The sequence below is a fragment of the Megachile rotundata genome, chromosome 9 (assembly GCF_050947335.1).
Source record: "Megachile rotundata isolate GNS110a chromosome 9, iyMegRotu1, whole genome shotgun sequence".
Taxonomy (NCBI): domain Eukaryota; kingdom Metazoa; phylum Arthropoda; class Insecta; order Hymenoptera; family Megachilidae; genus Megachile; species Megachile rotundata.
In genome coordinates, this window is record NC_134991.1 from 2364253 (window position 1) to 2389613 (window position 25361).

Sequence of the window (25361 nt, forward strand, 5' to 3'; positions counted from 1 at the left end):
GGTGTCCAGTATATACAGTTCTGTTGGTTAAGACTTGTTAGTATATCCAATGAGTATAACAAGAAAAATAAATAACCAAATGTAAATACTAATAAGAGAAAAGAAAAAAGTACTACATAGCGGCAAACCGTAAAAACTTTTATTAGAAATATAAAAATGAACTTTAAAGAATAATAATATCATATTTTACCACTGCATAGTGTACTGCGAGACTCGATTTCAATGCTAAAATACACCAAAATCAACAAGTATAATTATAAAAAATATATGTATATCTTAACCAATTTAGAAATGATTAAAGTACTCAAGCACAAACACATTTAAGAAACCAAAATTTCACATTAGCAACCTTTTAAACTTGAACATTGTTGTAAAATGTTTATACGTAATATGTTACATTCTGTAAGACATTTACTCCATTTAACAACTTCATGTAATGCCTGTACGTGCATCATAACAGAGCTATAAGTTTCATTTAAATAAAGTCCATAGATGAAAACTAAACTTTAGTTTACCTATAGAATATTTAATATAAAAGTTTTGTTCACTCTTTTTAATTAACATCTTTCGAACAGCAGTAATCTGTAATAATTCAATAGGTTTTTTTATCTATGACATCAATATGTAATTTATACTGTATATTTTATTATGCATACGACTGCTGTTACTTTTTTTTTTTTTTTTTTTTTAAATAAATGAATAAATCACTTAGTTTATTTCGATCTCATGTCATATCGATTCATTTGTTTGTAATAAATTTAAATATAAATACTGATGTATTGTAATAAACAAACATAATTAAGAATAAAATATCTAAAAATAGTTAATAATATACATATTATTTGCATGTTTGTTACATGCATAAGTATTCTAATATTTTTAAAGTATTGTACTTAAACAATTAATTTCACTATTATAATTATTTCTAATTTTGTTAAAATATATTAATTCCTAATTTCACATCAGATAATATTTTTTAATTTTACTGTATTATGTTTTATGATGTTATCGTTAAATTTCTTTATAATTTTGTGAAACTAATCATTAAATAATTCCTTTAGAGCAAATAAGTCTTCGGAGAAGAGAATTCATTATTTAGAAGTGCCTAAATTACTAAAAACTGAAATTACTAAAATATTTATCTTCCTCGTCTATCATTATATTTTTAATTTTGGTTAGAAGTATGTTGTACTATGGGATACGAAGGTTTTTATGAGAACAAGCTTTTTCGTTAATACATTTTTTTATCGAACTTGATATAATTTAGTAAGCTAAATTATACTAACAATAAGTGATAACTGATGTGTGGTTAAACTGTAAAACACGATATTGTTTCCGCACGGTAACCCTTTTCTTCATCACCAATCACTCACTCTGGGTAGGGGTGTGCAAGACATTTGTGTCTTAAATAGTTCTTACATGATTCTTAACTTATTAAGATGTTTTCCTTGAACTCTGTGTTAATTTTTATCAATCAGTGTACTAATCAGTATGTCAATCAGTATACTAATTTATGTTTTAACGTTTGCTTATTTATTTTTCTACTGAATTTTTAATTTTAAGTTAAGTGTACATTATATGCCGGTGTCATATCAGTCCCTTTGAATCCTACGTTTTTTATGCAAGCTTACTTTTTGGTAACCTAAGATAATCTTGACAAATAAATATATAAATTTACTTTTAAGATGATATTGTCATTTTTAAGCCGATACTTTGAATTATAATGAATCAAGGTCAAAATTAGGATTCTTGTCCCCAGAAAACGAATTATAACCATAATGAAATGAAAAGATTCATGTAAGCTTTCCCCGGCCCTTCCATATGCTGATTTTGGCATATAAACAGATATGGTAAACACATTTATTAGCTGCTTCTAGAAGTGTTAGGAGTATACCTTAAGCGAGTTCAGCTAGTAAATAAATCTCGCATAAACAAATTTCTTTATATCGTAGCAACTATAAACCTGTTACAATCCTCCTCGTATTTATTATCTTTGTTATAAGCTTTTAAGAATGCCCCATGCGAATTGAGAATGTATATTTTATAATTAGATATTATGAAAATCAATTCCATAATTTTCTGTGAATTGAATAAATTCTGACTGCATGAATACGCTAAGCGATTGAATGACAAAGTATTAATAAAATGATCCAATCAGGTTTGCTCAGAATAATTATAAGAAGCAACAGATCATAAACATTCGTAAGATGATATTTAATAAGCATAAATATTATAAGACGTCGATATCGACCTCTCCATTTGAATGGTTTCTCGTTACACTGCAATGTGCTATGGCAGTAAATGATGTAAATATGTTACAGTGTTATAGAATTTTAAAACTGATATAATTGAATAATTTACAAATCGAAATAAAATATACGCTTAGATATGTTTTATTTTCAATCTCTTTAACTTCTTCAGGGATATGAATACAACACATATATTGTATATACAATACAAGATAACAATTCTATAATGTGGTAGATATGTTCGGAATAATATCGCAATGTAGGAAATCGTGTTCTAATAGGCATAAGGAACAGAGTTCGTGCCTTAATTACCTTTTTATCTATTGTAAATGAATGAATGAATCTGTTGTAATTGTTAATTGTTGAATGATGCTTTAGGTTTTGAAGTAAATCAGTTTTCAAATGCAGCATCGAATACTTCCAAAAAAATTGATGAACATTATATGCGATACAATATCTCCTATATTGATTGCTATTACTTTTTGTAATTTCAAAAACGAGCATACAAGTTTTCTTGTTACGTTACTTTTATGAAATTTAGAAATCTATTTACTAATTTATCTTACTGAAATCTATAATTATATTTGTTAATGAATTCTTTAACAAAAGAATAATTTTTAAAATAGTAAATATAGTACTTTTAACTTTAATGATTTTAAGTTTTCACAAATACATCATTTTATTTTCAATATATTAATTCAAAATTTAGATCTTGCTGAAAATGATGACAGTATCTTTCCAAATCAAGATCAAGATACTATATTGTAACCTCGTAAAACATCACGTAGAATAAGGCCAGACGCAACTGTGGCGATGAAAAATTGTCAAACGTGCTGAATAGGCTAAAAGAAATTATCAGAAAATTGTCACATTCATTACTCTGTACAATGAATCATATGTGATTGATAATTATCTAACAATCGACAATCAACAGTTAAATACTGAAAACATTACCAACAGGTTGGAGCAACTATTTTCGACAATCGTTAAACTTTTAATTGATGTAGAAAAAAAATAAGTAATAAAATGAAATCTACTCTAAATTTTAAACAACCTAAAGGAAAAATTTCAAAAGGAAAATTGTCTTTCAGAAATCTATTTAATTCAATTACTTTTTTAATGTTTACTAATGCAACATGGGAATGTTGTACAACTAAATATTGTACAACTAAATTCCCGATACTTATTCAGACAAGTCCAGTTGTGTTTCAAAAGGCCATCACAATCGCCAATAGAGACTAATTTCTTAGAAATAATTATTATCTTGTCATGAATACATTTTTTACAAATACTTCAAAACTATGCAAATTTAGTTTTTATAAATGAAGTTACACATGAAAAAATATTCTATATTTTTGGCTTATTTTTCGCGTAGATTCGTTTGTTTTTCGATTATATCACCTGACCAAAATCAGTCTCTACATGTAACGCAGGCAGCGAACGTGCTAATTATCATGAGAATTCTAACTCACGTAATTTTAATTGTCTCTGAAGGTGATCAGTTGATTATCGATCGACCGATGTTGTATCATCGATTTGGTCGAAGCAGTCATTCGATCTGAATGAGCGTAGTCATGAATGAATGCAGGGTACTCGAGTGCGACGACGCGATGACGGTAGCGCAATCGCACAGGGCCTGTTGGCAATCTTATCAAGAGAAACATTGGTTGATCGGACGGATGGAGAGACAAAGAAAGAATAGAAAGTACATATGTACAAAAAGGTGAGAGCGAAGGAGACAAAGGCGAGAGAACCGTGAGGTGATCTCAAAGAGAATGTATGGCACGATGCCACCGTGACTCGGCGCACAGGTGCACACTGTGTGACAGGGTAACTCGATATCGTGTGATCTTTCGACCTCGAGTGGAGATCCACCATTATGACACTAAAGGGCGCAGCTAACGTACTCGATGAATCATCCGAATGAAATGATCCACTATACTATACAGACGCTTCGATACAGCATATGTCGAGGAAGCGGTGATGACGTACAATACGCATTTCGTTTTTTAACTTATATACATATAGTATCAGAAAAATGTAATATAAATATTTTTAGAGAATTTCATAAGCAACGTATTACGAATCCTGTGGAGGTTAGAAAATTTTTACCTTTTTAAAGAAATATTAATTGTAAGATGGAATAGTGATCTACATCAATATTATTTTAAGCCAAATTAACTCGAAACGTTATTTATTTAGTTATTTTCATATACATATACATATACATATATTCTCATTTAGATCATTATAAGTACAGAGCTCGTATAAAAAATATTCTGTTTACAGAATCACACGTTGCCAGAATTGCCTTCGAAGAACTACTTGAAATCTTATCGTGTATTCACAAAATGTTTAAAACTGACTTTTAAAATAATTACCGTTGGATTTTATTGAATTTATTGGAACTGATATCTTTTGTGTGGAATGTGTCTCGTAGAAAGGAAAATAAACCAAAACACAATACCGTTTAACGTTTCTTCCTCTTTAATCAATTTATCACGCTGTAAAATTAGCTTGCATTTTACCTCAATGCTAAAAATAATCGAGGCATTCACTTTATTTCTCTCTTTTAAGCAGTTTCAAGATTGTTCCGTTATCACAGTATTAAAAATAATGTATTTATTTTCTTGTTTCTCCTTTCTTACCTTCAAATTATCTGAATGTTAAAAATAATTAAGGTGTTCATCGTCCTTTTCTATTTTACTTGTCTTTGACATTTTTATTACGAACGTGTATGCATTTAGAAAATATACATACAAAAATGTTCGCGATAAAGAAAAACGGTCACATTTTCACACGTTTATCTTTGAACAAGCTTACAATCGAACACGAGATTGAATGCCAAAGCGGAATCTCGGGGAAGAGCTTACATTCCCAGTATGCATCGTCAGGAAAACGATACAATATATACGATTTACGAATGCCAGTCACACGGTTGTCCCAGCTGGAGCACAAGCTGCCTACGCTCTGCTGAAATACATGGTGATTACGCGGAACCGAGCGCAACAGGTGCCCTGTGTCAGAATCTTCAATAATCTTATCATGATACCTCATTCGTTCAACATCCTTAATACCTACTTTTATTCGACCCCACAGATAGGTGAATTTTGATACGAAATTGTTTACAATTAAAAGAAAAGCAAATGAAGCAAATGTCCCAGTGGTCAAACAGTTAACGAAGTTTTTTTTTTATATTTTCCTCGATTAATTTACAGTTTGTTTAGTATAAATATTTGGTAAATTATTTTAACGGAGCGTGAATAAGAACTTGTAGGTATATGCCCAGTGGTCTATACCTTTGAATATGTTTTAGACAATACTAATTGCTATCTATAAGATTGCTCGGATGTTTTCTATGCAGTCTTCTGATGATTTCTAGAGAGTATGAGTATTGAGCTAGCTGGGTGCTTTGTCAGCCTCTGTTTATATTTGTTTACAAAGCGGTGGATGGCCTTTTCTACCGATTCGATTTCAAGGTCCTTCATGAGGTCTTCATTTCTTATGTACCACGGGGCGTTTACCACAGTGCGTAATATTATTGATTGGAGTGCCTCGATCTTTTTTACATGACTATTGGCAGCTGTACCCCAGAGTTCAATCCCGTATGTCCATATGGGTTTAATAATTGACTTGTAAATTAAGAGTTTATTGTCTGTACTTAATTTAGTGTTTCTGCCTGTTAAGTATCCCATATTTCTTCTTTTGGTTTTAATTTGTTGAATTTTTTTCTGGATATGGTGTTTCCATGTTAACCTGCTATCAAGGTACATACCTAGGTATTTAACGACGTTGGTTTATGGAATAGTTTTACGACAGGAGATTTCTGTTTCCTAAGTGTAAATATTATGTGGTTGGATTTTCCTTCGTTAACTTTTATTTTCCATTTTTTGAACCAGATTTCGAGAGTATGTAAGTTTTGTTGCAGAAGTTGTGTTGCAGTGTTAACGTCGATGTGGATAGCCAGAATAGCAGTGTCGTCCGCGAAGGTCGATAATGAAGTATCCTGTAAAATGTGGATCTTTCCCAGGTTTGAGTAACATGACAACTTGGGCTATTTTCCATTAGCTTGGGAAATATTTTATTCTTAGCACAGAATTGAATAGTATTGTTAGGTACTTTATGATCTGAAGAGGTAGTTCCTTGATAATTTTGTCGTTAATGGCATCATGTCCTGGAGTTTTATTAATTTGGATTTTATGTATGATTCTTCTCACTTCGCTTATCTTTGTTCTGCAAATTGTTTCATCACCTGTTGTATTTGGTGGTTCGGTAAAATTAAGTATTTCGTCCTGTGGACTTGGGTTATCGAATGAGTGGGGTTGGAAGGTTTCATATAGGTGTTCGGCAAATGTTTCGGCCTTTTCTGAGTTTGATTTAGCTCATTTGCCCGCTGCCGTCTTAACAGCCGGAATACAGCGTATAGGGCGCTTCATTTTTTGTGTGGCTTTCCATAGTGAGTAGTCTGCGTCCTTAGATGGGGATAGGTTGGTAATGAAGTTGTTGAACTGCTGGTTATTGTAGTTTTGGAGTGTTGTTTTTAATTCTTTAGTAGCTGCGTTTAGAAGTTTTTTGTTGTATGGAGTTTTCTGTTTTTGCCAGGTCTTTTTGAGCTTACTTTTATCTTTTATTTTCTGTATTATGTAGTTCGGAAGTGTTGCAGTATAGTGGAATACGGTGGTTGGTGGTGTTGCTTTTATAATAGCTTTACGAATAATTTTATTCAAGTTTTCGACAGCTAAGTCAATTTGCTCGGGAGTCTTAAGGGGGATGTTACAATTTAAGTTTGCCTCTATTTCATTTCTAAAGGAATTCCAGTCGGTTCTGTTATTGTACATTGTTAATGATTTGTGGATGAGTACTGGCTTTTGATTGTATTTCAATATGATAGGTGAATGGTCCGAGCTTAAATCTAGGCAAGATTCAGCGATTATGTGGGTTTCATTAATATCCTTGGAGATAGCGAAGTCAAGAAAATCAGGTGTCTTTTCCATTGCTTGGGGTCAGTAAGTAGGTTCACCCGTCGAAATGACCTCAAGGGAGAGTTTTTGTATCACCTGCTCGAGGCACCTACCTCTTGGGTTAGTGGATTTTGATCCCCAATAAGGGCTTTTTGCATTGTAGTCACCCCCAGCTATGAATGAGGAATTAAGGAAATGGAAAAAGTCAGTATACTCTTGTTCTGAGATTTTGAATTTAGGTGGATTATAAATGGCTGCAAAGTTTATTGTGCGATTAGCTGTTTCAACTGTTATTACTGTTGATTGGAAGTGGGGGAGGTTCATTTTGCTGTGAAGATAGTGTTTGATATTATTTTCTATGACTATTGCAATACCACAATGGGCTTTATCTAGTGGGTGCTTTGTATCCATTATTGCATATAAAGGGATTTTGATGCAGTGCTTGTCGGTTAGGTGCGTTTCCGAAATTAGCATTATGTCTATGTTGTGCATCGTGAGGAATACTTTTAGTTCTTGCATTCGTTTTGCTAGCCTACTTGCGTTCCAGACAGCAATTTTAAGATTATGGTACATTATGTGGTTTGGTAAGCATTAGTTTTGAGAGTAGTTCTAGCATTGTGTTTATTCGTTGCATTTGCTGTCTATGTAAGTTAGTTTGTTCTTGAAACATGGTTATAAAGGGTTTCTCTATTTTTAGCGGATTGAGTAAGTAGAGTTTTTATATCGCTCATGTCTGTTGAGGTATCAGTTGCTGAAGTTCTATGTTTGTTAGTTAGGACTGTATTTAGCTGTGAGTGAGTGTTGCTGCTGGTTACCTGTGCGTAGGTCATAGCGTTGGCCTGATTTTCAAAGTGACTGGTGACTTTGGTAGAACTGGTAGATGAACCTGGTTGGTTTTGTAACGACTTGTGCCTCATCTGCGGAAACAATTTCGGTTGAAGCTGCTTTCTGGTGGTGCAGCCTTTATAGATGGCTGGGTGATTGCCGTGGCAGTTGATGCATTTGACATTGTCTGTATGGCCTTTAATTGGGCAGTCTTTCGTGAGGTGATTTCTGCACATTTAACACAGGCTGGAATTCTATTGCAATAGTTTTTGGATGGCCATACGATTGGCATCTACTGCACTGTGGAATATCTCTTTTTGCCCTAGGTGGTTCAAAAGTAACTACTGTGTTTAAAAGTCTGTTAGTACTGTAGATTTGTTTGTTATTAGTGTGTGGTTCGAGTTCTATGATGAATAGTGGGAATAGTTTTTTAGTATCGTATCGGGTTATATTGTTTATTGAACGTATTTTGTGGTTTTATTGTTCGAGTTGATTTTTGATATCATCCTTATTTGTTTTTGGGTGAATGCCTCTCAGAACCACTTTATAGTTTCTGTCCGTTTTGGGTTGGTATGTATGGTAATTGGCATTTTTTACCTTTAGAGCTGCAGTCAGTTTCCTGTAGTCTTCTGGCGTGTTAGTCTAAACCTTGATTTGGTTGTTGTATAATTGTTTGATGGTGTAATCATTTTGAATAGTTTCTTCCAGAAGTTTCCTTAGTGGGTCGATTATTTGGACTTCTATGAAAATTGGTGGTTTTGGCTGAATGGTTCGTGAAGATTCTGTTGTTTGTTTGTCTGATTTGGAGAGGATTTCAAACGAATTTGATATTGGAATATCCATTAACCATTTAGTAGGCGAATTATCGGGAGTATGGCTTGTGTTGTTCATTTCCTGTAAATAAGTCCTGTAGGTCTTTAGCGTTTCGGTTTCAGTAGACATGTCATTTGACTCTAAATCCATGGTTAGGTCCATACACGCGTCGGATAAGGGTACATGAATAACCCTTTTCTTGCCTGCAAAGTTCAAGGTGTAGCTGCCGTCCTTCTTTTTTAGTTTAATGTTTAGGCTTTTGTCGTTAGCTTGATTTGTAGAGCCCTCCATGGTCTAGCACAAGGCGGACCACGAAAATTGGCCCTTGATTTGCTATCGTATTTAATTTAATTTGATATATAGTTGTGATGAGACACTGTAAATGATTATGTATAGCTGCATGTTATTACAATTAGTTGCTCACTCAGAACACTCACTCGGAACGCTAGTTGTAAACACCAGCTCACTCATAAACACACGTTTATCCAGATTGGTTGCCACGATAAGACTCGTGTTAACGAAGTAGTTAAGATAATCCCAATTTCATTTATATTTAGATAATGTAAAAGTATAACTAAATACTTTTATTCGAATGAATGAAATTTCTTTTTACAGATAAAATAATAAAAATTAAACATTTGTGAAAGAAAAAGTTCTAAGTTAATTAAAATCTAACAATATTCATATGCCCCAGTAATTAAACAATGTTCATGCCATGTCGCTATCAATTATTATTACTTTCCCAAATGTTAAATTTATATCAATTTAATTGTTTAATTGAAAATTGATTCTATTGTATTCTGAAAGTCGCATGTCGAGTTACTGTGTATTCAAGTAGTTCTTCGAGTTTTTGTCTACCATATTGGATCTGTCATATTAAATTTTTATTTCAGATTTGGATTCAGCGATGTAAAAGACCACTATATTAAAAAGATCGAACAGATTAAAAAAATATATTATCGCAAAATGTTTCAAGCGTAATGTCAAATTTCGATCAGATCAAAACTGATTTTTTACGGCAAGAAATTGGTCACTCTAGGAGTACTTCACCCCTAATTTTCACTCTTCTTCTAACATACCTAGACCGATTTCCGTATTCTATTGAAAAATACTTTCGTACAGAAAAAATCATTATACATAATTGCTTTATTTGTCTCAAAAATATCGCAATTTTTCCATTTTACCTTTCCATTTGCAGGAGTTGTTTCATGCCTTAAATATGTTTTTCTACAGATAAAAAAAACACGTGTCCCTTAATTCTTCATGTATTATATCCAAATTTCAAAACAATCGGAGAATGACACTTCCGTAGATTTACTTGTGAGTCCAATTATTTTTAAAGCACAGTGTTATTACTTAGCAACCGCACTTACAAGTAAACCTACCCAAGTGTCATTCTCCGATTTTTATGAAATTTGGATATGTTATAGTACATGGAAAATTAGGGGATACGTATTTTTTACAAGGTGTTTCATGCGTAGTACCAAACGAGCGCGGTAATTTAGGAGTTGTTTACACCCCAAATATTTATGTAAAAAAACAAAAAAAAATACGTGTTCTCTAATTAACTTTCCTTTTGAAGTTTTACTCGATTTTATTTCGATCAGATCAAAACTGATTTTTTTGCATCAAGAAATTGGTCGCTTTAGGGGTACTTCACCTCCTAATTTTCACTCCCTTTCCAACATATCTAGGCTAATTTTTGTCGTCTATCGAAATATACTTACTCTAGTATATTCTATCGAAAGATACTTTCATACCAAAAATCATCAAAATTGCTTCACTGATCTCGAAAATATCGCAATTTTTCCATTTTACCCTCACACTTTGGGGGGTTGTTTCATACCCTAAATACGTTTTACCGCAGATAAAAGAAAATACGTATCCCCTAATTTTCCATGTACTATAACATATCCAAATTTCATAAAAATCGGAGAGTGACACTTGGGTAGGTTTACTTGTTAGATATTAAAATAAAGTATTTTCAAAATGATTATTTAAATTTAACACAAAATAAAACTATGTTTTTTTGTTATATCATTGCTGTAATAAAGCTAAAGTAGATATAAAGTGAAACGTGTGCAAAGTTCTGTAGTCTATTTCAATAAAAAATAACATTATATTGCTTTCCTAATTCTCGCAACTTTTTAAATGCCAATTTTGTTTTACTTACTTTGTATTATAGTTTTTTCTCACTTCCTAGTGGTACGTATATCCTAAATTCCTAAATTTCTAAATTTAAAAATTTGTTAAATTCAAAAGTTTAAAGTTTGTAAATATTCAAGTTTTCGAATTTGTTAATATCCACATTTTAGAATTTTCAACTTTTCGAATGTTCAAGTTTTCAAATTTCTAAATTCTGAAATTTAGAAATTTAAAAATGAATCAATTGTACAGTGGTGGGACCTTTTTCCTCTGCGTCCCCATTTTTTTCTAAAAAAGTTTATGAAATTAGTCAACGTATATACGTATATAACTACGGACATAGAATACCTTTTTTCTAAAATTAAATAAAATTATTTGGTTTGATTATTATTCTTAGTTTGTGTATTGAAATTATATTAATATAGTTAATATATGAAGTGCAAATAAACTGAGTTTTACTATATGAATATTTCAGAATACGTGGGCAAATTATAAAATGTATTGATCCGTTTATAACGATTGAATCTTTACGTAGAAATTCCATATACAGTTGAAAGTGTAAACCAAGCGTAATACGTTTTTTCTTGATTATAATTTTCCAAAATTGTTTAAACAAAAATCAATGGGTAGATGAGATCGTAGTTCAACACTTCTTGACATTAAAACATTTCTTTTCTGTATTGGAAAAATAATTTCATAATTTTTCTTAATTTCTTAATTTTTTAGTTTTTTTTTTTTTTTAATTTTTTCTGTATTTTGTTCTAGTGCATCCCGGTACGAGATAATTTTGAACCCTGGGGTGCAATTGTACATAAATACAAAGTGTCACAAAAATATAGTACATCAACTTTTTTAAACACGATATAATTAAAAAGATAAACACACGCTTAGAAAAAAAAAGAATGTTCTATATGTGGAGTTCTTCAAACTGATATCCATCAAAATGCAAATTAAATTTGATACAGACATTCAATCTTCATGTTTCTCCTACTTTGGTAGTCATTGGCAATTCCGTAACTACATCCGAATACATTATCGTTGAAATACAGTTACTCGATTTAATATTCGGACATTATGGTATTTGCGAAATTAAAGCTTTATGTACTTACTTGCAATGTAATTATCGAATTTTCTGATCCGTAATGAGTTAAAGCACATATTTTAGTTTACAAATATGTAAAATTAAATACTTTATTTTTTATTGTTTTCTACATAATAAATGATAAACGAAATTAGACCCGATATTGGTGTCGAAAAAATATTCGGACACTTAATATTACATAAAGTTTTTTCTTATTTAGACTGTATGTAACAACAAAGTTATAATTTTAATATTAATTTAATATTTTTTGATACATTCCTTTTGTCACATGACGTGTTACAAACGTGTTGGCATGTTTGAAATTATTTTATTTAAATAATTTTGAGTAATGGTGTTTCCACTCTTCCATCAGTCGCATTTTTTAATTCGTCTCTTGTTTCTATAGGGGTGGTCTTAACATTACGATCCAATAAGTCTCATAGATTTTCAATTGGATTTAAATCCGGTGATTGTGATCGAGGATGGAGCACTTTCGGACAAGCATATAATAAATATTCCTCAACTATTCTCGATTTGTGTTTCGGATCGTTATTCTGGTGGAACTTAAAACTGTCGCGTATACCCATATCGTTGCACTTTTTAATAAATTTTTTATTAATATGTCTCAATATTTGTTCTTGTCCATAATATCTTCAATAAAAACCCGTCCCCCTCCTCCAGCACTAAAAATGCAGCCCCATAGCATCAACCCTCCACCACCGTATTTCATCGTCGGTCTTATATTACTTGTTTTTAATTGTCCATTAGATTTACGCTACACTAATTTTCGTCTGTTACATCCAGTAACATGAAACTGACATAACGGAATTTTGCAAACTTTTTGCAAAATGATTGTAAGTTTTATAGCATAATTTATCGAAACATATATTACTAACTACCGAACGTGTATTCCAACTTTTAATAATTTTAATGAAACTTACTTTGCATAACAATAACATAAAACTAATTAACTTTTTTTATTACTGATGGATTTTTAATAGTGAACACAGTTATTTTTATTAAAAATACGCAAAATAAATTATTACAAGAAGACGCCGGACATCGTAAAACGTGAAGTCACCAACGATTCTCAAAACACAAAACGCTGCACGGCAACCAAAAACAGAAAACGAAGGACCACGAATTTCTTTATTTAAGAGTTTTAAAAGCGCGTAAATTCAAAACTCCAACACTCCCCTTAATTCGCGGGCCGATGCTACGCAATCCAAATTAACAATATACATTATTTTACAAAACAGTCTTAAATTTCTAATTACATAATCTTAACAGTTTTACGCACTTTACATGTTTTAACCTTGGCAGTGATTTCGTTAATATATCTGCTGCCATGTCACTCGTAGGCTTATAACATACTTCAATATAACCTTTTTCCTGAGTCTCTCTTGAAAAATGAAATCTTCTATCAATGTGCTTACTTCTAGCATGATAAACATTATTCATACACAACGAGACTGCACTCTGATTATCACAAAATATTCGCGTCTTTTTAAACACAAACTTTGATTGTTTCATATGTTTCAATAATTCTCGCAAATATACAATTTCTTTCGTTACTTCGGAAAGTGTTATATATTCCGATTCCATTATGGAAAGCGCGACGCATTTTTGCTTTCTGGTCGCCCAGCTTATTGGAACACCAGCTAAAAACGTAACAAATCCAGAACACGAATGTCTATCGACGAGGTTTCCACCACAATCGGAATCTACATACGCTTGTAATGGTTCATTCCTCTTTTCATATTTAATACAATAATTAATTGTCCCTCGCAAATACCTTAATACATGTTTTGCCATTTTCCAGTGCATGAATCTCGGATTTTCACAAAATCGACATAAAAAGTTCGTCGCAAACATTATATCAGGTCTAGTTGTATTTGCTAAATACAATAAACTCCCTACTAATTGCCGATAAGGTTTTTCCTTCATTTCATCAATTTCTACATCTGTCAGTGGTTCAAAATCTTTCAATTGTTGATTTACTTTAGCTTCCAAAGGTGTACTCACCGTTTTACAATTGCTCATATTAAAACGTTCAAGTAAATCTTCTATATATTTACTTTGATTTAACCTTATGCTTCCTTTTTGACCTTGTCTTTCAACACATATACCCAATATAGTTTTAACGGGTCCTAAATCTTTCATTTCGAATTGCTTTTTCAGTAAATCCTTTACAATTTCTAATTTGTTAAAATCAACAGAAGCTATTAGCAAATCATCTACATAAATTATTATTACTACATCACTACCATCTGACTTATCTACATAAACACACGGATTTATTGCAGATTTAACAAAATTAACGCTTATCAAATATTTACTTAATTTATTATACCATTCGCGACCTGCCTGTTTCAATCCGTATAATGATTTGTGCAACTTGCATACCTTATCATCTTCTCCTTTTACGACAAATAGTTTTAGTTGTTCCATATATATTTCATCAGATAACTCGGCCTGTGTATACGCCGAAACAACGTCCATATGATGAACAAACATTTCACTTTCGACACTTATTGCCAAAAATGTTCTCAGCATCTCAAATCTTGCTACAGGCGCAAATGTTTCATCATAATCCTGTCCCAGTATTTGTTGATCTCCACGTGCTACTAATCTCGCCTTGAATTGTTTAATATTTCCTTCCTGGTCCCGTTTTATCCTGTAAACCCACTTATTTTTGAATACTTTTCTATTCGCTGGTTTACTTACCAAACTCCAAGTATTATTGTGCTTTAATGTGTCGAACTCGGACTTCATTGCCTCTAGTCAGAATGACTTTTCGGGCGAGTTTATTGCTTCCTCGACCGTGTTTGGTACTTTACATTCTTCACGTTTTGAAAAATTTGCGTTGTGATACAATTTTCGCGGTCTACTACGCCGTCCGGTCTTTTCCAATTTTGGTCTATACCACGACCTTTTCTTAGTGGAGTCTCATCAATTTGAGTCTCATCAATTTCCAGCTCTTCTTCTGCTGTTTCTTCTTCTTCATCTTCCTCATGTAAATCTTCAGAATCATTCCTGCTATTATTTTCATACGACATTTCATGTTGCTCTTGTTCCCTGTCCAACTCTTCTGCTTTTTCATCCATATCAAACGATATATATTCTGTTTCTAATTCTGATTCTTGTTTCTTCTCTTCTTCGGAATTCAGCGACTCTCTGAAATTTTCTATGAAACGTACATCTCTTCGTTTCACTACTTGATTTGTGTCCTTTTTCCATAATCTATAAGCTTTCGCTTCTTGAGAGTATCCAACCAGAATATATTCTTCGCCCCTTGGTGCGAATTTTCCTCCTCTGTTATTTTTATTTAGCGCAATAACTCGGCTTCCAAATGTTCTATAATACCCTACATATGGTTTCTTCTTTGTCCATACTTCAATTGGAGTTAAATCATTTAATGCTTTGGTTGGACATTTATTTCTAATATATGCAGCCGTATGCACCGCTTCTGCCCATAACATATAAGGTAAATTTGCTTCTAATAACATACAACGCGCCATTTCTACCAATGTTTGATTTGCGCGTTCGGCCAATCCGTTTTGCTGTGGCGTGTACTCCACGCCCAGCTGCCTTTCAATACCTTCTTGTTTTAAAAATTCATTAAAAGCATGCGACAAATATTCTTTAGCATTATCACTTCGAATTTTTTTTATTTGACAACCTGTTTGCTTCTCAACACGATTTTTATATTCTTTAAATGCTATGAAAATTTCTGATTTTTCCTTCAAAAATACTACTTTAGTGTATCTACTATGGTCATCAATAAATGTTGCAAAATATTTTGCTCCCCCTAACGAACGAGTCTTAAATGGCCCACAAATATCAGTGTGTATTAAATCCAAAACACCTTTTTTTCTTGTTATTGACTTTTTGAAAGGTAATTGATGAATCTTTGCCTTTATACATACCTCACATACTGGGTTTCCATTTTTGCATTCATCTTTCATTCCAATTACAATTTCTTTTCTTTTTAGTTTCCTTACATCCTCAAAATTTAAATGACCCATTCTCTGATGCCATTTCATTAATTTTCTATCACACTGTTCAGCTATCATTGCTGATTGAACTTGATTTTCTTTATTATGTACAAACCATCTTCCATCGTCGCTTTCATTGCAATTGATCCATCTTTACGTTTTACAACTGCATTATTTTCATAAAATGCTACAGAATATCCATTTCTGGTAATACTTGATACAGATAATAAATTACTCTTGAACTCTGGAACATTCATTGCCTGTTGCAATTTAATGATCTTTGATTCCTTAGGAGTTTTTATATTTATATCTATTTCTTCTTGTCCCTGTGAAGTAATGCTATTTTCTGCAGCTGTATAGATTTTTGTTTTCTCATTATCATCCAGTACATTAAATTTCTTCTTATCATAGCACATATGTGTACTCGCTCCACTGTCCAAGCACCAAATTCCTGCTCTTCGAGTGGTTGTACTGAAAGCACTGGCTGTAAATGCATTCTGTGACATTCTCTTATTTTCAATTTTTGGTTTTGATCTGCAATTCTTAGCAATATGTCCCAGTTTGCCACATGTAAAACATTTTATGTTAAATCTCTTTCCTTGTTCATTTTGTGTATTATTTTTTTTTTGTATTATATTTTTCTTGTACGGCTTACCTTTACTGAATAATAGGGACCCTTCTGCACCGTCTTCCTGCTCCTTCATATTTTCCGTTTGTCTTGATTCTTCTTCAAGTATCTTGCTTTTCAGTTCTTCTAATAATGGCATTTGCTCTCTTGATTCAATTGCTATACATAAAGTTTCATATTCATGAGGCAAAGAATTTAACAACCAAATAGACAATAAATTTTCGGGCAATTTTAGCTCACATTCCTCAAGCTGCTCCGCAATGTTCATGAATTCGTTTATGAACTGCGTCATACTTTGACTTGATACTTTCTTTAAACGATATAACTGTTTGAATAGAGCACATTGTCTCATAGGACTTTTAGATTCATATTTTTGATTTAATACTTGCCATGCATCTGCTGAAGTTTCCGACTTCTTAACATAATTATATTGGTCGGGTTGTACACCAAGAATGATTGAATCGAGAGCCTTTTCGTCCTTTATGGTCCATTCTTCGTAGTTTTCGCGGGGTCTTGGAATACTTTCATCTACGTACCCCCATAATTCGTTGTAGCGAAGAATACTTCTCATTTGAATTTTCCACGTATCATAGTTCGTAGAGTTTAATTTTTGAACTTGTTCTACCCTTCCGATATTCATTTTCAATTTCTTTTAATACACACGACGTACGCGGTTTACCTTATTTTACTGCTGATCACTATTTTTACACATTTAATTATTTTTCACCGGTTACCCAATCTCTGAGTCCTCTGGACCCATAACCTGATGGATTTTTAATAGTGAACACAGCTATTTTTATTAAAAATACGCAAAATAAATTATTACAAGAAGACGCCGGACATCGTAAAACGTGAAGTCACCAACGATTCTCAAAACACAAAACGCTGCACGGCAACCAAAAACAGAAAATGAAGGACCGCGAATTTCTTCATTTAAGAGTTTTAAAAGCGCGTAAATTCAAAACTCCAACAATTACATTTTAGACTGATCATAATAATTAATCGACTTTTGTTTCAAATAGTATCGAGAACAGTATGGCTGGTATTATACTTACATAAAATATATTTGAGGTAGTAAATTTGAATTATTCAAATGCGCCTTGGTCTCCGCTGTAAAAAATATCTCATTAACAACCTCCATACTAGAGATATTTGGAAATTTAAAAGCTTGGAAACTTAAAAATTTGAAAATTGAAGAAGGCGAATATCTGAAAATTAGTGAATTTGGAAACTTGAAAATTCAGAAATTTATGAATATGAAAGTACGAAATATTTAGGAATTTGAAAATCCCCAAAATTTATGAATTGGTAGATTTAAATTTGAGAAATGAAATTTGGGTATTTAAATATTTGATCATTTTACGAATTTGAAAGTTTTGATATTTTTTAATGTATGCATTTGGAGGTATGGATATTTGGTGATTTCAAAATTTCTAGTATTTGCAAATTTGGTGTTTAAAAATTTGAGTGATTAGAAAAATGATTTAAAAATTTGAAATTGTATAAATCACAAAATTGGAATATTCGGAAATTTAAATACTTGAAAACTTAAAAATTTTCACTTTCAGCCATTAGGAAATTTATAAATTTCGGAATTTGAAAATTTCAGAAGTTGAGAATTTAGAATCGTATTATCAAGAACAATTTCCTAACATGAATGTAAATCTTAAAAGTAAATCTTAAAGTGTATTTTTATAAATGTTACATGGAAAAAACAAACCTAGAAGGAAACGATAAGCTGTCTAATATTTTTTCTTCTTTTGATTATCCAGAAACATTAGAGAATGTCATGTTACTTATCAAGAATGTCGCGGTGCTAAATTTAATTTTAATTTTGTTTCTCTATCTTTTCAAAATCCATTTTATTCAGTTATAATTTTTGAGCAAACAAGCTCAATACAAACATGTAAATAAAAATGTAATGATTCGAGGATAGCAGACCTTAATTGCCGAGATCAACAGTTTAATCAGCATGATTCAAAACATGTGATTAAGAAACAATACTTACGGTATTAGCAACACTTGAAGGATGGCTACTTTTTCCTTCTTCACCAAGCATTTATGCCCAGACGATAAATCCGCCTCATAAAGGAACTAAAAACCACAGGATAAATTGTGTGCAGATATTCTGAGATAACTAGTTTTTCTGCACACAACAATTATTATAAAAAACTTCAAAATATTTTAAACGTCATCAACAAAATATGAATTAGCTGATGATATATTACTCTTATAAATGTTTCAACATGCATTATTGTTTTTCATAAAATATTTTGCAAAACAATTTTTTGTAGAAAATAAATTTCTAAAATATTTTCTCTGTTTTTCTTTCTGCAGAATCGACCTTAACCTTCCGAAAAAGGGCGAGGTGAGTAAAAAAATATTGTACATAGAATTTAATAATTATTTCGTACCTATTTACTAATAACAAATATTTGTGTTGATTATGATATCAAAATATAACACAATTTTGTACACATAAAAAATGACAAAGTCATAAAGATTTAAATATATACATGTATATACTTATATGTTACTGTGAAAGACCGAAATTGGAGAATGTCGATTTTCACCGGTGAATGTCAACACATACCAAATACGTCGGTGAAAGATCGAATATTTTATTACATTCTTGTACATTCGGACCTTCACCGGTGTATATCGACAATCACAGATATGCTGTGGTGAAAGTCCAAAAGAGAGGAACCGACAAAGAAGCGACTGGCTCTGTCCCGCCAAATCCTGTGTTCTGCTGGGAGTCAGTTAGCTTTGTCAATCTTATGCAAACTTTGATGATGCGAGCAACGTTTTCTTAATTTTTTTTTTCCAATACCATAATTTATACTGAATGGATACTGCAGTAAATCGTGATCTTTTTCTTGAAAAGTTAAATGCATTAATTGCGGGTAAACGAGAAGACAATTGTTTTTATTTTTCTCAAGAAAAGTACTCTAAAATACTTTCTGAAGTGGTTTCTGCTAAAACTAAGTGCAACACACCTTTGGATTACAGACGATTGAAACGTTTTGACGTTTTAAAAATTAATGATGAAAGGAAATTAATTGTACCATTAAAATCAGGGGAAACGAATATACAGTCTTATGTTACCAATGAAGAATTGTTTAGTATACTATATGAGACTCACGCCAGAATAGGCCACAGAGGAAGAACACGTATGCTTAGAATGTACAATGTGTTTTAAATTCTTGGTCACTCCTCTCAGAAAAAGAGGCGAAAAAGTTACGTTACCCTTTTGTGACGTTTTATAGCGACTGAATTACGGAGAAGAAAATATAAATCTCCGACACCATTAGTGCATGGTAAATGTCGACATTTACCAGTGTAAGTCAGAAATAAGGACATTTAGCAAATATTTCGGACATACACCAAGCGACTATGTGAATGTTGACATTCACCGGTGAAAGTCGACATTCTCCAGATTTCGGTCTTTCACGGTAACATACATATATATAATATTTCGTGCTTGTAACACTCATGTAAAAGTAAAAATTTTCTAATTCGCAGAAAGCAGCAGTATCAGAAGTATAGAGAAATTTTTCGGAATGTCTAGTTTTAAACTTGTACCATTTCTATATTTATTCGTAATGTACATTTATATGATGACAAGTTTTTTTGCTCGAAATGTTAGAAATATTAATCCAACAATTGATTGGCAACAGAATTTTGGTTAACGATTATACATACATATATGAAAACAACTCCTTCGAAAATAAAATGATGAAAATGCACAATAATTAGTGGAAATAAAATCTTAAATATTTTCAAAACATATTATATAAATTATGTAAGAAAAATTCAAAAAATCAAACTCGTTAAGAAAAATGATCGAATAATTGATTGACGTTTATGAAATCGTAATACAAATTACTAATATTTTATGACATATCTTTCAGTTCAGTAGTTTTTGGTAGATTTCCAATATTGATTTTATACTGTTTTGAATGAAACTGACAGACAAATTTTCCAAATTAACTGTATGCACAAATCATTTACCAGCATTATAATACTGTTGGTCCTATAATCACTATTGAACTTAATCCTATTTGCTAGCCAATGTTTGAATGCTATCATATTGAAATAACCCAATTGGAGGCAGCGTATTAATATTATAAAATAATATTACATACTGTGAACATTTAAAAATCATGTCTTTAATTCACTTTTTCATAGATTCAGAATAAGCCAATTATAAATCACGAAAAATAATCCAAGATCATAATTTTATCACAATTTTATCATAAGAATAACAAAATTCTGATCACTACCATTTTTGAATTTTTGAAGGCATCTTTATAAAAATAGGTATTTGGAGTTTTTTGAGATCCAGAAATTTGATTCTGACTTTGAATATTTATAATTTAAAGTGCCTACTTAAAAATGGTGTCGCATTTATATATTATTTGTCAGGATTATTTTGGGCTACTAAAAACTAATTTTATATAAAAAATGCCCTTGAGCTAAATGAAACACCCAATACGTCAGTCGGTAACATATCCAAAAAAAAAACAGCTCACACCAAGTTTCAACTGCCTATCTCATTCGTAAAGGTAGTAAAAGGAAAATAATAAAATTCCGATTTTTGGCCTATTTTTCCTATTTAATTTCGTACAAAAATTCCGAAACATTAAGGTTCGTATATAGCGCATATTATAGAAGTTTCTCAGATTTTTTGATCGCAAATTGTAGTTATAAAAAATCAAAAACCGACAAAAAATCGGAAAAAATGCGATTTCTTATTGAAAATGTCGGAGCACTAGTTTTATATTAACGCGTTAGTTACATACTGGCATAAGCATTATTTCATAATTTTTTCAGATTTTTCGGAGAGGTTCACCGTAATTAAAAATATCAAAAATCGATGCATTCCTTTAAAAAAGTACTTTCCGTTTCGAATTTAAAACGCCTTCTTTTCTCAGTATATATATTAAGTAATCTTGAATAGTTTCACATTTATAACTGATACAAATGATATCTTAGTTAAAGAAGTAAAACTCATTTCTTAATTAATTTTACATCATAGCTATTTATATTTCGGAACGTTAATCGTTACTTTAACGAAAGGTTGACAAAGTTTTTGACTGTTGAATAATTGTTATACATTTCTATATTCACAGGGTACACATACAATAGTATTTAATATAATAATATATATACAGTAATCATTCTATATACGCAAAAATGTCCTTTACGATATAAGCGAAAATATTATCCCCACCACTGGGGGGAAGATCCCTCGAGACGCCCGAAGTTCGCTCGCCGGAAAATGTAACATGATCCGGGCCTTAGTATATCCGTGAGATAATACCAATGCAAATAAAAAACTTTTTTATTTTTTATTTTCTCGTTATCAAACTTTTACAAATAGATTTTTTGCATTTTCCTGATTAAAATGAGACCAAACACGATATAATTTAGACTATATTTACTGGTTTAATTGACGATAAAAGTTTTTAACGTAAAGGAGGATAGTGAGTGAAGAAGACAGTGACACTGCGGTCGTGGTAGTCGGCAAAGATGAAAAGTCTGTTCAATTGTTTGCAATGTTTAAGCAATGCTAACTTTTTTATTTTTCATCCATTTTTTTATACAACTTTCTTCATCATATTCGTGAAATTTTCCTGACTAAAATGAGACCAAATACGACGTAATTTGAGTTATATTTACTTACAATATCTTATTAGAGTAAAGTCATCGATGTACGCGTAACATTTGAAATTACAAGTAAATATGTCCCGAAATACGTCGTGTTTGGTCTCACTTTAGTCAGGAAAATGTCACGAACATGATGGAGAAAGTTGTATAAAAATTAGATAAAAAATAAAAAAGTTAGCATTGCTTAAGCATTGCAAACAATTGAACAGACTTTTCATCTTTGCCGACTACCACGACCGCAGTGTCACTGTCTTCTTCACTCACTATCCTCCTTTACGTTAAAAACTTTTATCGTCAATTAAACCAGTAAATATAGCCCAAATTATGTCGTGTTTGGTCTTCTTTCAATCAGAAAAATGTAAAGAATCTATTGGTAAAAGTTGGATATCGAGAAAATCAAAAATAAAAAAGTTTTATATTTGTATATGTATTGCTTCACGGATATTTCCCACCCCGGATCATGTTACATTTCTCGGCAATCGAGCTTCTCGGCGTCTAGAGGGGTCATCCCCGCAGTTGTAGAGATAACTTTGGTGCACATATCGTACAAGTCATTTGTGCAGATATCGAATATTTAATGTACCTTTTAATCTGCGAATGGGTATTCAAAAACACTTTGAATTGTATATTAATATTATCAGAAAAAATAAATATACTCACAAATATTAAATAATATTCATAAGTAAATATTTTATACAATATAACAAGTAACAGTCGAAAGATTTTATGACGAACTTCAACTTTAAGAGATTGTCACACTGACAATGAGAGCAATTATATGTTTCTATTTATGTAATTTCTAAATTAATTGAGGTATTCGTTTTTGGGATTATATAAGTTAATTTTAATTCATTTTGAATCGCGAAATTGAATCTGCCACCGAACTGTGTAGTAGCAGCGTATATTCCGTAGTCGGTAGATATAATCCTTACTGTCATTCGTAAACAGATTGAATTGATTTTCAGCAATTCATGAAACAACTTTACAACTATTTCCGTATCAGCTTAAAAGATTTTGAATAACTGACAGACGTTTTCCGACTTCTTTTTAGACAAAGAATAGGCTCAAGCACGGGCAATATACAAAAATTTGAAATATTTGTCCACCAATTTTATTTAAAATTAGAAATCAAATTAATAATGAAATGATGGTATTAAGAAATAAACTTTAAATAATATTTCGCAAAATATTCGTAAGCTTTATTGGTTGTTTCAAAAATTTTTTTTAATTTAATTTTTTCTATTATTCCAATGAAAAATAAAATTATTTCTGCGTTATTTGACAACCATTGAAATTTCTTTTTACACGATATATTTCTTAGTTTTCTGTTACGTCATCTAAAACTGAATGTTTACACACAAATGTCATTGATTTAAAATTAGTTATCCGCAATTGAATTTATAATTAGTTATTGTTTCTTACAATGAACAAGCAACCATTTCATATAAAAATAACGAAGTGTTTTCGTAGTCACCTTTATCAAACTTTGTATTTTGAATTGATATAACATAAGCGCTACCTTACTGCAAAATGTAGTTATTACGTGACACACGTTATATCCTGCATTAGATTCATACATATATCTTTGAAAGAAAATACCACCAAGATGGCAATGTAGTCACGGAAGTTTATGAAACGCAAGATGACGTAGCTTTTATGACGTTATATAGCAATTTATGTGGGTGCACTTTATCATTATAGTAAGATCTCGCACCTACGCTATTCTTAAAACCAAAAGCACTGTATTCTCCCATTTAACACTTTGACTAACGGCTTGGAAACTCCAAGTGATGACTTTGTTTTAGTCATCAAACTGTTACGAAGTTGCTTAATGTTAATAATTGAACCAAAGTTATTATTTTCTTCATTGAGACATTGTCAGGAATTTACTTATTTAATATTAATAAATAAGTCTATATTAGAAAAGGTGGAAATCGTGAATTCAGTTGTCAACTTAATAACCGAAATAAATATTGTTCATAATTTGGTTAAATTATAAGTGAGTGATAAATAATTTCATATAAGACATATATGACACTTTAGATAAATACTACGTTTCATATATATTTATTAATTAATTCATAATTTTTTATATGGTTTTAATTTAAAGGCATTTAATTGAAAATGTTATAACAAATTTGATCAAAAATTATTTTTCAATAAAAAAAAGAAATAAAAGTAATTTTAAGCGACTTGAAATTAATATTGATTTTTGAATACTTCAAACATTAAAAAATTCTTTAAGGATTTAAGGTGTAACCTTCGATACACGGATTTAGATAAATATGAACATTCGGTAACACTGATTTACGAGATCAATTAAATCAATTATTACTGCTTTGTTTCAAAATAAAATACTGTTTTATAATGACACAATTGGAAAATCCTAGTGAAGTACTTTTCCTAACACAATGTATTTTTAACGTATTCATTGGTACTAAAAATCGTTTCTTACAAAAGCGATTTCAGATATTCAAGAATCTCTTAGTAAGAGTTTCCGTGAATGTGTCATTGCGAGTTTGCGGTTTCTGGTTCCCACTTTTTTTTTTAGCACAAATCATTTCCTACTATCAATGAAATCCACAATATATCATTTATAATTTACGTCACAACAAGAAACTATAAATTACAATGATTTAAAAAAGACTAATTATTCATGTGTAAAATACTTGTACAATGTTCGGAATTTAAACGAGTTTTGCTTTTTTATATTAATCATTCTTTTAAACGTCTATAATAGCATGTTATGTTCAGTTAATTATAAAATTCTTCTTTGTTTCTAAGGAACAATTCAACTATAAATGTTATATTCCAATTACCACCAGACATTAGTAGCATATTCCATACACAGAAATAAGAAAAATACATTTAACAGAAGGTTTGAAACATTTTATTAAAAGGTTATAACGAAAGTACAAAATGACTTTGGACTGCTTTGTTTTTCAATGCCACATACAATGAGTTCTAGTTTTATATGTAAAATTTTAC

General features: G+C 31.2%; 1 long non-coding RNA gene across 2 annotated transcripts in view; it reads left to right on the plus strand.

Annotated features, from left to right (window-relative positions):
- Positions 1-25361, plus strand: part of LOC143265123 (uncharacterized) — a 115124-nt gene that overhangs the window by 79893 nt on the left and 9870 nt on the right. For both annotated transcript variants that reach the window (XR_013039287.1, XR_013039286.1), the window contains exon 2: positions 19038-19068. This is a non-coding gene — a long non-coding RNA (uncharacterized LOC143265123). The remainder of the gene's footprint in view (positions 1-19037; positions 19069-25361) is intronic.